Source organism: Ambystoma mexicanum, chromosome 6q (genome assembly GCF_040938575.1).
Source record: "Ambystoma mexicanum isolate Mex_15411 chromosome 6q, UKY_AmexF1_1, whole genome shotgun sequence".
In the NCBI taxonomy this organism is placed as follows: Eukaryota; Metazoa; Chordata; class Amphibia; order Caudata; family Ambystomatidae; genus Ambystoma; species Ambystoma mexicanum.
In genome coordinates, this window is record NC_090937.1 from 992,388,109 (window position 1) to 992,403,477 (window position 15,369).

A 15,369-nucleotide genomic window follows, 5' to 3' on the forward strand; every position below is an offset into this window, starting at 1 on the left:
CATACTTGCAGTCCAAGGATTTTGCATTAGCAAGGCCACTAAGAGTCTTTCCACACTTCAAAAATGGATGTTGCCGGTCACACTGAAGGTGCAGTGAAAAAAGATACTTACAGAGGGGGACGGGGGCTGGGGGGCTTTTCTTCTTGAAGTAAATCGTGATGTGATATGGCAATGCTATCACTTGAATGGAGGAAAGTGCTTTTTGCTGTTCCTGTCTGCTTTTGAAATCAGAATTCTGATTGGCTCAGAGCAGGTCAACAATGGCTTCCATGGGCTAATAAGATAGCGTCTATGTCTATGAGCTTTGGGTTAGATATCAAGAGCATTTGCCAGTACCACGCACTCTTAATATGATAGTGTTCTCACCTCCAGAGTCCAGGGATCTGTTTCATCTTCAGGCCCTAGTGTTAATTCTGTTGGTTTCCCAGAGATATCAGTGACGGTCATAAAGCTTGGTTTTGGGGAGCTCTTGGCTTGTGTGTTAGAGTGCCTGTGCCTCTACAGTGTGAGACCAACATGGGTTAATGCATATACCATTTCTTACCTGTGTAACCCTTGTTTAGGGATTCCTTTATACAGTACAAACATAAACATCAATGTTAGCTTATGCAGTGTACCGATAAAATTAATGAAACTAAATGATGTTCTGCAGGATTTGTGAAACGCTCTCTGACACTTGCATGATCTTTTGCGCTGAATTTATTAAATAAAAGACACCATTCCTTGGGTGACATAGAAACACCTCCGATCTATCCACCCGCATCCAGAGAGAGCTCTGTAACCATGGCGGGACCACATGCAAAGACTCTGCTATACACACAATACTACTATTTCCCTATAAAAAGTCCAAGGGGGGCCTGCAGAGGCTGCAGACAGGTCGTTGCTGTTTGGGAACGACCGCTAATGTCTTTCCTGGCACCGAACCTCATCCATTTATGAGCACAGAACATCCTCTCATAGTTGGCAGGTGCAGGAAGGATAATGTTCTTGCAAAGATTTGAGACATGCAATGTGCACATGAGTCGCTGGTAACTACCCTACTCACTCTATGCACTCCTCGGGTCATGAGAGACATCCCAATCACTGCAAACACGCCTCTGAGGGGAAAAACATGAAATACACAGACTAATCCATCAGAGAAACAGGAGAAAGGAGAACCTCGCCCAATGAGTTTGGGTGAAAAGACCATAGCAAAGGTCACAGTCTTTTCTGGTCAATGGAAATCGAGGCACTGAGGCAGCAACGCGCTATTCTGCTTAATTATGAAGGGGGTGGGGCATGCACACAAACAAGTGAATCAGCCCTCTCCTGCACTTGGTAGCAAATGAACAGCTGACAAGCAGGTCTCGGGAGGATCGCTCAGGGGCAATCTGCTCGCCTTGGAAGCAAGACGACACAGAGCAACACAGGTTCAATCCCCGGGTCCGCAGATAGAAACCTCTGGGTAATAAGCGCCTTATAAATAACCTATCGTATCATATCACTACTCCTCCTTGGGGAGCTTATCAAATGTAGCCTGAATCTTTATATATAAAGCTGAATTTATGTATAGGTATATGTTTGTCCGGCTATACAAATCCACACAACGTTGAACCCACGTCTGCCAAATTTTGCATAGATTCCTCTTTTGTCTGGGGTAAGATCCTGGTCTATGTTTGGATGCAAAAATATTCAAGGCAAAAAAAGTTGGGATGTGTGTGTGTGTCTGTGTGTGTGTTTGTCCGGCTATACAAATCCACACTGTTGAACACACTGCTATCAAATGTTTCATGGATTCCTCATTTTTCCTGTTGGGACATACTCTCTTGTTTGGTTGCCTGTTCTACATCCCAGTCCCAAACAGAGTAGGGATTTACCGTCCAGTCTACAAGGGCAAGATTGTAGTCTATGTCTGGATGCAAAAAAATCACTCTGTAGACACCCTCATTTACTGATGGTCACCCCGATTCACTAAAGTAGGTACTAGAAGGAGGCAAAATCTGGAAAAGTGTCTGAAGCAAAACATTCCATGTGTTGGTTATTCTACTGCACGCAGTTAGAAAGTGTTTATTAAAGCATTTTTCAAGGGAATTGAAATAAAATTATGTTTTATTTATCACACAACTCCAAATATGGGAAATGACCAGGTTACAGTTTACTTAAGTTAATTCACGAGAAGAGAGCACAATCAATCAATCTTTCTTCGACATTTTCTGAAATGCGCTGAAGCCATTGAGTGACTGAAACATGGCGCAAAAGAAATGAACATCACTTGGAAAAGAGCCATCTGATGCAAAGCGAAAATCAATATCAAGAGCTTCTGAAACACAACAATAAACTCCGACCAGAGGACAAGAGCAACTTTCTCCAGGGCAAATGGGATGCCAGAGCAAACTGAAGCTAGACTTGCTGACATGAGCACAAGAGCAACATCCTCTAGGGCACATGAGACACCAGAGCAAACTGAAGCAAGACTTGCTGACATGAGGACAAGAGCAACATCCTCCAGGGCACATGAGACACCAGAGCAAACTGAAGCAAGACTTGCTGACATGAGGACAAGAGCAACATCCTCCAGGGCACATAAGACACCAGAGCAAACTGAAGCAAGACTTGCTGATATGAGGACAAGAGCAACATCCTCCAGGGCACATGAGACACCAGAGCAAACTGAAGCAAGACTTGCTGACATGAGGACAAGAGCAACATCCTCCAGGGCACATGAGACACCAGAGCAAACTGAAGCAAGTCTTGCTGACATTAGGACAAGAGCAACTTTCTCCAGGGCTCATGAGACACCACTCGATCAGGACACGGGCAACGCCGGGTACCCCACTTAGTGTGAAATAAAAGAGCTCTGGGCTGTAGCAATACTATAGTGAAACCTCAAGAAAACGTGCAGCCTTTGAGTTTCAAGCCCCCACCCCCACTGCTACCATGTATATCATGCTAGTCAAATCCTGACCTGTGCGGGTAAGATGAGGACAAACATGCATTTTTTTCTAAACTTCAAGGAGAGATTCTCAATGGATTTGGAAATCTGTATTGACTTACATCTGAGAGACTGTACACATTCCAGGGGATTTGGTGATTCACAAACAATGCTCGAGGAAAACATGACTTGAGGGAGATGTGTGTGTGAAAGCATGAAATTCACACATATGGCCTATGTAGAGGTGTAACTTAAACACACACTGAGTAATGTACACGGATTTAAAAGTTTTTGTACGCTCGCTGTCAAGTGCCTCGCTTCTCATATATGTCTTTAATTAAATGATATCACACCCCCTTCCACACATATCTTGAAAAGCCACAATGGATGTATTGACTTTTTCCCACAATTCTCCAACATTTGACTCCTCTTTTGGAGTGAACCAGGCCGTTAAAAGGGCCAGATCCCTGGCTTCCCAGCATGCCTCCACACTGGGTTGCTACAGTGCCGTAGCGGGGGACATTGCAGCCCCGTGGTGCAGGGGGCCCCCATGAAAAGCTGCTGAGGAGGGGAGGGGCGCAGCCGCCCCACATCAACATTGCTGTTCTCAGGCCAGGTTAAAGGTTTTCTGTTACACTCACTGCAGTGCTGCAGAGTCAGGCAGTCAGGCAATGCTCCCGCCTGCCTTCAACACTGCTACGCATGCCCTGCACATTACTACGCATCCTTGCACATTGCTACGCATGCCCAGCTTAGGCAAAAGGCCTGCCCTGCCCTAGCTGAGCCCACGAGCCCTAAGCCCAGCCGCACTCTGACACCATGAGGAAGGTCCTTCCGTAGCCAGACAGTCGCCGCAAGGGCCCCCGGAAAGGGAAAACACCTACATCTTATAGGGCCTAGAGGCAGGTGAGTCTGACTGTCTGTCTCAGAACTTCCCTGTTTTGCCCCCAGCACAAAATAAATATTTCACTGTACAGTGGAATAAAGATAAGCATCCCCAGTACAGCTGTGTGATTGATCATTATGCTCACCATTCAGCGAGGGGGGAGAAGGGGGCATAATATCAGCGTGCTGGGACCCTGCCATCATTCAGTTGTGTCTCCCACCAATCACCATGCAACCCTGTTAGCCAAACTTCCAATCCCGGCACAAACCTTAACAGGCCGCAAAAACATTCCTCTTGCACGGCACAGCCAATCACAGACGCAGAGGTGTCGCAGCAAAAGAAAAGGCATCCGCCATTGATATCGATTTCCCCGATTGGCTCTTCTGGTTCCGCGGTCTTGTTCATGAGTAAAATAAATCCCATGGAACATCTCCAGGGCTCTGTTCCGACAAGATTACTTTGCAGTGGTTATAGGCTTCATTATTCCTTCATCAGAGTTAAAGACATTTCATAATACGAATAATGTCGTTCTGGGGAGTGTGATTCTCGTTCATCAGACGACAGACCCGCCAGAGGGCTAGATGCGTGCCATATTTGCATCACACCACTTTCCTGCTGCTGTGCGCTTTACGGCACACAGAGTACAGACATGCAAATATCATAATGCCTGATTTTCCATATAGTGAGCACAACCAGCGTTCTTGGTTTGTATAAATAACACCTGTTACTGGACTATCTTCGGCAGCTGGTTACACCCTCCCATGCGCAAAGAGTTATGAGGTCATCCTTAGCAAAGAACTCAACCAAACACCTGCAAAAAAACACAGGAAACGGAGAAAACCAGCCTCGGCTTGTAGCCTAGTGCCATGAAATGATTGGCAAGCCCCAGTGCGTGAACAGGAGAAGCATGCCAGAAGAGGCAGCCCATTGACAGTCGATCTAAACCGCAATCTCTTCACCCAGCACACACGGATCCTGCCCTCCACTCCTTTCCCCTGAGGCAGGTTGGCTCCCATGGCAACGGGTAGATTACTTAATAAGCTAATGTGTCTAGGAGACCGGTGAGGGTATCAACATGTTGCTTTGCTTGACGTGTAACTGACTCCTCCCCGTTGCAAGGCGCCATCACTCTGGAGAGTAACCCCAGAGCCGGTGTCACTTACTATACCCCACAAAGATACACCCCTTTCATCTAACTCCTTAGTCTCTTAGGGAGGTTATCCCGACAGGAAATTGGCGAGCTCTCTGTCACATCATGACGTATCTCTGACAGCGAGGTTGGACACAGTACCCGTCCACATGTCCATCTGTCTGGCATGCACATTACTTCACTCCAGTCCTAGCACCCCCAGCTACCTTTTGTGAAAACGTCTTCCAGGGTCTCCATATATCTGAGGCCTCTCCCCTATTACTCCTCTTCACGCCAGAAATGCATGTACTTTAGTCTGGTGTTCAGTCGAGAACGCTGTCAGACAATGGGCCTCATTCTGAGTATGGTGGTAGTCATGGCGCTATTTGTGCCATGACTACCTCACATACCGGTACCGACTCCGACCTGGTTCAATGTGGACTTACCATTGTAGTCCGACCTTTGCGGGACCGGTAAGTTCCCATTGAAAAAGGCAATCCCCATTCCCATTTGAGCCCCCATAAGGCTCAATGGGAATGGGGAGGGAGCTAATAACGGTACCGCAATTTGTGGTACCGTTATTTGCTCCCGGGTCCCTTTGCAGCTCCCGCTAAGGGACCTCGTAGTAGGGCGGTAAGGGATTACCGGCACCAGTCTCCTTAGCGGTGCCCGGTATCCCTTAGCGCCCGACTCGGAATGAGGCTCAAAATGTCTTACTTGCTTTCTCCTCCACCTCTGCCTCTCTGATCTGTTTCACCCAGACAATAAAACATTTGTCTGGACTGCAAAAGTGAGAAAGCTGGAGCCCAAAAACCTTTTTCTGTTTTTTTAAACATATTTTTTCTCCTTTCCACCATCATATTGGTAGATAATATACAGTAGTGTGTCATACCACTACCGTACGTTTTTTAATGCAAAATGGGCAATTTCTGTCCCTTTTCTGCTTGACATGAGAAAGACGGTGATGAAGTGGGCCTCAGAGAGGCCTAATTTCTGACCATCTTCCTATGTAACCATGTCAAGGGTTTTTCGCTCTGTTAAAGGGGAAGCACTTCCTTCCCATACAGTTAAATAAACATCAAAAATATTCTGGGGGTATTTTACAATTTTTAGCTGGTGATAAAAATAAACAGACTGCAAATCCACGCTGGAATATTGCCGACAGGCACTTTCAACATCAGGGCGGGCACTCAAAACATTGGCACTCAGACCACTTGGGCTGGCCCTCAGGACAAGCCCTCAGCCAGATACTCAAAACATACTGCTCAAGACTTAGAGCATCAGAAGAGACTCGTAGGACAGGAACTCAATAAAAATACTCAGGACCGGCACCTGGCATATCCGAAATGACAAGGCGGAAAAGAGACTGGGAGAGATGATCAGGACAGACACTCAGAGCATCAGGACCAGCACCTGTCAGATACGAAGGGTATCCAGTGACAAAGTCACCTGGGAAAAGGTCGCCAAGGGGTCGACATTTCCCCAGATTTGCACTCCCACGAAAATCAAGCACTTTCCCCAAATATTCTAAGACTGGAGTTAGAATAGAACACTGTACCCATCCTAGAATATGTGGGGGACGGCTTTTAGCGGTGCAGGGCTAGAAGTTGCCTACTTGGCAACTTTTATTTCCAGGGGACATTATCACACGGAACCATCAGAAATGAAAAGGAGGATAAGAGCCTGGGAGAGATGATCAGGACAGGCTCTCAGACTATTGGACTTGTTTTCAGAAAATAGAGACAGACACTCAGAGCATCAGGGCAGGCACTACATGTTGGCACTCAGGGCATGCGCCCAGACATCAAGCCAAGCACACAGAACATCTGTACAGACCCTGAGAAGTTCAGGCACTTCTAAGAACATAACGCGTATTCAGAAGAGATCAGTGCATGCAGTGTCAAGCAGTGTCGGAAGATCAGGGCATGCACACAGATGCAGGGGCTTAGTTTAGCGAGAAATATGGGGGCAGAGAGGAATTGTTTCTCCGATTCTCCCCATAAAATGTGTAGTTTACCACACTAAAAATTGAGAGTGTGACAAATTGAAAACCAGCACTTGATCACATACTTTTAAATGGTACAAAGGCACTATATAGTACTATGATTTGTGTATTTTCATATATTTCATTATAATGCCTCTTTGTTTGCAATATACATCTCATGCAAAATTACAGATCTTCATGCCTCCTGTCCAGAATTCTGTATGGCTCTCTCAAAATCCCTCCATCACTTTGCACCCCATTAACACATGTCGTATATTCTGTTTTACTTAATCTATGAGGAAAGAACCATGGCTAATAATGTATTAATGCAGCACTTAAGAGTCATGGCTCTTAGGTTCTGAATGAATGAAAAACCACTCACAAAGCTGTAGGTAACCTTTTCAGCCTGGCGTGCCAGCATAGCAGGGAAAGACACCGCATATCCGGAAAGGCCCCACCCACAAGGGCCGGTCCAGCCTTGACTGCTAGGCCAGATCCCTTCTGCACAAGAGCACAATCACCCTCAGATATGCATTGTCCTCAATGGGTGTCTTTGATGCATTGTAGCTCGGGTCTGTAGACAATGCAGGCTTGGCTACCATGTTTGGTAGACTCATCCCACTCAGGGTGACAAACGCAACACTAAAGAGTGAAGACTGGAAGCTATTGAATGAACCAAGACCACAAGTATTGTAGCCAGGGGTAACAGAAGAGACAGTTCATCCTGTGGGATGCTTTATAAAAACGGTCAATACGATTATGTACCGTGCAGCACTGTAGCCTCTTAACCCATGCATGCGTGAGTCTCCTTACGTAGTGCTCATCGAAAAGAATCTGTTCTAGGTGATACTAATTATGTACGTTAAGGAAAATAAGTCACAATGAGGTAAAGTGATTTACCCAGGATTACACTGTTTGGTGACTGAAAAATTTCAGTCATCAACAAACGGTATTAAACTTGGATTCTGTAAATTATGCGATAATAATTCGGAGAATGTGTCTTTAAAAAATGAGCCAATCTACTGCTGAGAACTCTGGTAGGGTCTTTTGTATGCTTAAGGCCAGTCGCAATTAAGAAATGGAACTTTATGACTTTTTATGAAGGTTTGGCCCTTTTACATTAACGAGTCAAGGAAAAGGAACATGCCTTCATGACACCTTTGCTTATGGCTGAGCTCTGCTTGAGCTGAGGGCAACGCGGACCCAGATTGAGGCTGTTGCTTTGTTGCTAGGCAACTGAAGCGCTTTTCGGCCCACAACATCTGCCAGCAGGAGTTAACGCCGGCCCTCGACGAAGGCCTAGACAAAGGCCCTGTTTGCACCCTTTGTCCCCAGAGCACCAGAGAGCACCAAGGGAAGAGGGCAGGAGCCCTATCCTTCCACTCCAGGAGCATCCTCAAGCATCAGATGGGAGCAGCAGCACCACACGGACCTGCCGTGTTCACAGCACCACCAAAGCAAAATCTTTTATAACGGTGAGGAATACAATCTGCGCATATTGCATTCTGACATTTCTTTGTGCTAAAGTAGCTGCAACGCGCTTTCATCATCGAATACGAGCATTCTTAAGTGCTCGACTTGCCTGTTATCTGTCCTGCAATCTTCCACCTGGTCTAGTAATGGCGGGCGAAATGCGGCCCCAGATTGAGGCTGTTGCTTCGTTGCTAGGCAACTGAAGTGCTTTTCAGCCCACAACATCCGCCGGCAGGCGGAAACGACATCCCTCAATAAAGGCCTAGTCAAAGTCCCTGTTTGCACCCTGTTCGTGCACTGATGCGCGGTGCCGGCAACACCACCTGTGCCCTGAAACTACAAAGGTAAGCCTCTGTCATTGTCTTCGTATCACTCCTACCAGCCTGCACCTTTCCTTGGCCACCCGCCGACCTCCATCTACACTGAAACCAACGGTACCCAGTCAACTTTTGGTCGCTCTGCCATTAACCTCTTGCTTCCACCGACTTTTTTACTTAAAATAGATTGACCCTCCCCCGCTACCACGTGACACTATCTTTACAGCATTCAAGTCATAATTGAGTCCATCCATGCTATGAGTCCTAACTGGCATGCTTGTTACGTGCATGGGCTACCGCCCACCGACTATCACTGCATGCAGATCACCACGTGTGCTCTGACCGGAGCTTAACTCACAATAATGTCTCCTGCCCATTGTGGTCTAATGTCACAGCCGCATATTTTGTGATCCCAATTGCTGCCCATCTTGATAAGAATTGCCAAAACCATAAAGGAGCCAGGGTCCGCCCCCTTGTAAAAAAGCCTTCCCTGGACCCTACCTCCCCTAATAACTACCGCCAATCACTACCGCCCCCTTCCTTCTCAAGATTCTAGATAAAGCAGCCCACAACCAAATACAACACTACATAGAGTCTCACGCCATCAAGGTAAAAGGCAATCAGGTTTCCGCAAAGGCCACGGCACTGAAACAGCCCTCCTAGACCTTAAGAACCAAATAACCAAGATAACAGATACAGGCAAACCAGCCCTGCTACTACTATTAGAACTCTCAGCGTTCGATCTCGTTGATCATAAAATCCTCACCTCCCATCTCACCAACGCAGCTCAATTCTCCAAACAAGCCACCTCTTGGATAACCTCATTCTTAGAAGGCAGAGCCATGAAGGTCTTCTCAGATCGGACCAATGCTGCGCCAACCACCATCCACTGCAGAGTCCTCCAAGGTTCCTGCACAGCACCTACACTCTACAATCTACTCACAAAACCACTCTTCGACAAACTGGACTCCCTCAGCATAGCTTACACTAACTATGTCGATGATACACAAGTCCTCCTCCCGCTCACCGGTTCCTACGACTGAGACTCAACAGTTCTTCAAATATGCTCTTCCATTCAAGCTTGAATGGCAGCCAATGGACTTTGCCTCAATGGAGACAAGACTGAGATCCTCCTCCTAGGCCCAAAAGAAACTCTGTCCAAACTCAACCAACTATGTGGAAACTTTACCATAGACAACACCACTATCCCCGTCCCCTCATCGGTGAAGACTCTTGAAGTTTTCTTAGACTCTTCCCTGTCTATGTCACGACAAGTCAGTGCCATCGCCTCTGCATCAGCAAATACCACTAAACTCATTACAGCCATTAAACCATTCCTATCTAACCAAAATTGCCTCTCCATCGTTCGAGCCACCATTGGAGCTAAATCAGACTACTGGAATGCTCTCTTAGCAGGCACCTGAGCCAAAAACTTGAACACATTCCAAATAGTCCAAAAGAACGCACTCAGAGCAGCCCTTAGCATTGCCAAAAGAGACCACATCACCCAGGCCAGACGGTCCGCTCATTGGCTCCCTATTAAAGAGAGAATCACCTTCAAGACCCTCACCCTAACACATAAATGCTTAAGCCTCTCTGCCATGCCTTACTTATCTGAAACCATCACCAGAGAGTCCTCAGAGCGCCCCAAAAGAAGCTATTTCACCAACCAACTTCGCATACCACACATCAAAAGAGCCAAAGAAGAGGGGATTGGTTTTCCTCACATAGCTCCCAAACTCTGGAACGACCTGCCCATTGCCCTATGGGCCGACACCTCCATTACTGCTTTCCGCAAAGGCCTCAAAACCCTTCTATTCAACTAACCCACCCTCCCCCAACCTGTTTTCTGCATACTCCTCTACCACCTTAACCATGTATGTATTATCTGCCTCTCTCTCATGTAACTAAGCTTTTGTCTGTAACCAGCAATATTTTCTTACTGTCTGTAACAGCTCCACGATGCCTCCAGGCTGTTGTGCGCTTTATAAATGTTAATAAATAAATAATAAATAATAATTCAGAGTTGCCGATTGGGTCGCAGGGGAAGGAGATCTTCAGTTCTGAGTGTCTCAGCGAGATCTGATGTGTGGAGTGTCTTGGGGAGATTTGAAGTGCAGGGTGTCTCAGCGAAATTTGATATGTAGAGTGTCTTGGGGAGATTTGAAGTGCAGAGTGTCTCGGCATCATTAGGTGTGTGTGTCCACCATGCAATCACGGCACAGGGAATGTCATACTGACTGACAGAAGCTCCAGACCGCAGCTGAAAAAAACAATGCTCCCACGATCACAGGGAGCACTATGTTACCTGTAGAGACAACGACTCAATCATCCAGGTACTAAGTTGCAATTAGAGAGCCCTGGAGTGGGGCCTTATTCTCCAAGAGTGTGGGCACCAGCAGTGGCAGCACAACACTCCTGGAGGGAGGGACGTTTTGTTGTGTTAAGTTCTTACCTTAACGTGCCTGCAACTAAAGTTTTTTACTTCAATTTCAAGGTTTTTTTACTCACCTTAACGTCCCTGCAACTAAGGTTTTTCCCTTGAATTTCAAGGGTTTTATTATACCATCGATTTTTAGAACACTACCAGACCACTAGCCAGTGGGCACGGCCTTTGGTCATGCCCACTGTCCATTTTAAACACGACAAGACCCCTAGGTGGGCACGGCCGAACTCTACTAAACCACTAGCCATGGCCTTTGGCCATGGCCAGAGGTCACGGCCACTCTATATTTTAGAATGCCTGCAACCCATCGCTCAAAGACGTTCATCAATCACAAACTGATTTTGTCATGTTTTGTCAGTGGTAATTTTATGTATAAAAGATTGCAGGCTTTGAGAACTCACAATGTTTTAGGTAAAGCAAAGTCTGATTAAATAATTTGTCAAGAATCACATACTTTGGTAAAGCAGCGTACTACAAGCCCCTTGTTTTATGGCCAGTCTCTTGGTGAACGTTGTGATAAATCGTACAACCCCATCTAACCGCTTTTAAGCAGCACGGAAAAGGGAAAAACATATTAGGCTGCTTGAATAAAATATGCCCTGGTATTTTTGCCCCTGTAGCAGAAATCTAAAGCTGGCACCCATGAATATATGCTCAGTAAGTGAACATGTATCTTAAAGTGAAATATACAAATGTAGTTCAATTGACCTTTCCCTTAGAAGAAAGTGCGCGAAAAAAAAAATAATTGGACTTTTATTTTTTTTTAAGTAATTAACACCAGAAAAATAACCTGAGAGAGGAAATGTTCCATTAAACAGTGCATTAGTCAGCTCTAGATTAGACTATTGCAATTCTTTGGTCATGGGAATTCTAAAAGGGCAAATGCAGCATCTGCAGATTGCCCAAAAAGCAGCTCTTAGGCTCATTTATTCACTGCCTAAACGCTCGGCCATCTCTCGGTTTCAGAGAAATATCCCCTGGTTACCGGTACAGCAGAGGGTCCTGTTTAAAACCCCCTGCCTACCATTTAAATGAGTTCATGAGTTTTCCCCTCCATATCTTTCCTCAAAGATTGTTCCCTATCATCCAGATCGCTGTCTTCGACCCTTAGTACAACATCTTCTGGTGGTTCCACCATCGAGGTCTGTTTTGTGGGGCGATAGACGCTTCTCCTGTGCAGGTTCTTGAGCCTGGAATTCGCTGCCATATGATCTTTGGAAAATTAAATCCCTTTGTGAATTTAGAAAAAGTTGAAGACCATTATTTTTTAATAGTTGTTCGCCATGACTATCTGGCTTCCAGTACGGCTTTGTTTCATCGACCGTCATTTTTTCTGCAGGTGTTTTTACTAAAGCACTTTCCTGAAAAAAATCATTGAAATTTGGGGGGGTGTTCGGGAAAGGGCAGATAAGGGTTAGGGGGGCTGGAAACAGTTAAAAATAGGTGGTTTTGGGGTTTGGGGGGCAAACACGCCCAAAAATAAAACAAATGTTTTTTTGATGACTTTTTTCAGTAAAATGCATTCGTAAAAACACCCGTCATGAAAATGTCTGTCGATGATATGACATAGAACCCTGGCTTCCATTTCCTATTACTTATACCATCTGCACCCAGATGCACATTTTTTCTTGGTTCCAAAGGATCTGAACGTTACAAATTTCAAAATGAAATCAAATCAAATGCGTTGGCAAAGTATTAAAGGTGATCACCTTATAAACCCAGCAATTTGTCATGAAATGTTCCCTGTAAAACAAAATCCCAATATGAAACAAGTGCTTGTGGTCTTGTGGGTAAGCGTCTGCACTGGGAAAATGACAACCTGACTAAATTCCTGGTAGCTAAATACTTGAGCAAGATTGCTAACCTCAAAACAATTAAAGGGGTTGTGTCCATCCTCTGAAAAAAAGTTACGCTGTGCACCCAAATGTGTCCTTTACTTGTGCCCTGACAATCAGCCACAACCAGGGGTAAATACCTGCACCATTGTCCAGGATTGCAAATTCTGTTGACACATCATGGGCAAATACTCATGACTTACTTGCCCTCTCATTTCCCCTCCTCAGCCACATGTCTGGCTTCCAACAATGCACTGCTTTATAACCATAACTTGAAAAGTACACATACCATATTGTGACTCAAATATATAAATCACTATCCAACTATGTTATGCAAAAAGAACAAGTTACTTACACCCGGTAGCATTCTTTCAACTTGATTTCCCTCCCGCGTATTCCTCATCTTATGATATTATATCTTCCAGCTTCAGCTACTTCGGAAATATTTTTCGACTGAAGTCACTGTGCATCGATGCGGTCAACTGGATGTCCCTCGAGGGCTTCTATCCCTGAATTGACACCATCAACTGTATATATATAGCAGGCACAGTGAGTGCCCTTTGGCTTCAGTTCTGCTTTTTGCTCCACCAACACGATTGTGCGCTTTCACGCACTACTGCAATGTTGAGCACAAGGCTACCCACTTCTCAGGGCTACACTAGAAAGTTAGGGAATCACTACGAAAAGTTGTCTAATGCTCATACTTGCGTACCCTACGCACTTGCAGGGCCAATTGGCGCAAGGCCTAGTCGGAGCAAGAATGCAACTTACTTGGTATGAGCACGCAATGTCACCTGTCTCGCATGAACGTAGACAGGGCTGCCTCAGGTGCAATAGATTGTCTGAGCGGACATGCATGAATTATAGTAGGTGGCGTGCAATTGAAGGCTGTCCCCTGTTACGCTCACAACAGAATGAGTACAACCCTTTCGGGAAAGAAGCCAAGAGATAGCTTGCAGAGTTTAACCAGGTTTAATTGTACCAAATTCAAAAATATCAGCAAAGTTGTCTGCTGTTCGAGAATGTTGAGACTCCAGAATGAATGTTTATGCCTTTCGAGAGGCCACAGCGTCTGTAATTACATTGCATATAGGGTCATAATCGCACCAGTGATTCGTAAGACAGTATTCATGATTGTGCTGCTTTGTGGATGCCAGCCTACAATTAGTTTATTTTTCAGGCGTATTTCGAATTTCACGTGGGTCAGCCGGGCTCATCTCTCCATGGAGTGAAAGTTAGATCATGGGCTGATGCTTGTGGGAATGGAAGAAATTATTCAAGTCACACTGACGCATCTTGTCCGGTCTGTTTTATTATTGTGGCATTCTTTCCCAAAATCGAAACTCTCTGGCTTCAATCACTGAAAACAAGCTTCTATTGTTATTTGGCCTTGAGGGAAAGTCAGCACCTGCTAGGCTAGAAGGAATACCCACGAAAATTATAACATTTACTATATTGAAAGTGGGCATTGGAACATTTAGTTTCAATTTCTGTAATCTGTTATTTGGAGTGGACACTCTGCTTTACACCGAGAGAATTGAACTCCCAAACATTATGTAAGTTCAACCATACATAATATTTTTTGCAATTAAAAACGGCATTTGTGGTGATTGCATATTGAATAATTCAGCAACGTGTGAATGTGCGATTTGACAAAATTAATGGACACAATACGTTTTTATGTTGAATTATATTTATACCGCGGCATATTTAAAAAACCAAGTGCGTAACTCGCAGTTTGTATATGAGTCTAATAATAATTGTTATTTGTCTATAGTTTAAAGAGGAGTGAATAGCGGTTTGATTTTTTGGCTGATATTGCTACTGACATTGTTATGGGTTGTTAGCTTGAGCATATTGTGATGATTATTCATCGATGACCCATAACCACAACCTCTATGCAGGCTAGTGATATCTAAACCACTTTGTCCCGTGGAATATCCAGGTGTGCTATCAACGTTGCATTATTGTGCACCAGAAAGTAGGTGTGGGGGGCTGAACATTTTCCAAGGGAACTTGGTACGCTTTTCAATCCATAATATTCCCAGTTCCGCTATAATACCACCTGTCTGTGGTTCCCAATATCCATCAGGTTCTCCATCCCATTGGGATCTTTACCTACTTCACAGCGCTAACCTTTCATGCACATCGTGGTCTCAAATACTCCCCCATGTTGTCATGTATATGTTCATTATGTGTGGTTTGTGTTCATGATTAGATTTAATCCGGTGCTGAATTACAGGGTAAATCAATAAATTTGAATAAAGAACAGCTACTAAAATATATTTTTATTCTATTATCTACACAGATATATTGTACCATTCTGTGAATGTCATAGTTTCCTGCTACTGTTGGATGGATTCTTCAATCAACAATGGCAGATAGCCC

The 15,369-nt window shown here is 45.0% G+C and overlaps 1 protein-coding gene across 19 annotated transcripts in view; it reads right to left on the bottom strand.

Annotated features, from left to right (window-relative positions):
- Window positions 1–15,369, bottom strand: part of SORBS2 (sorbin and SH3 domain containing 2) — a 923,152-nt gene that overhangs the window by 113,554 nt on the left and 794,229 nt on the right. The gene's annotated exons all lie outside the window — the stretch shown is intronic.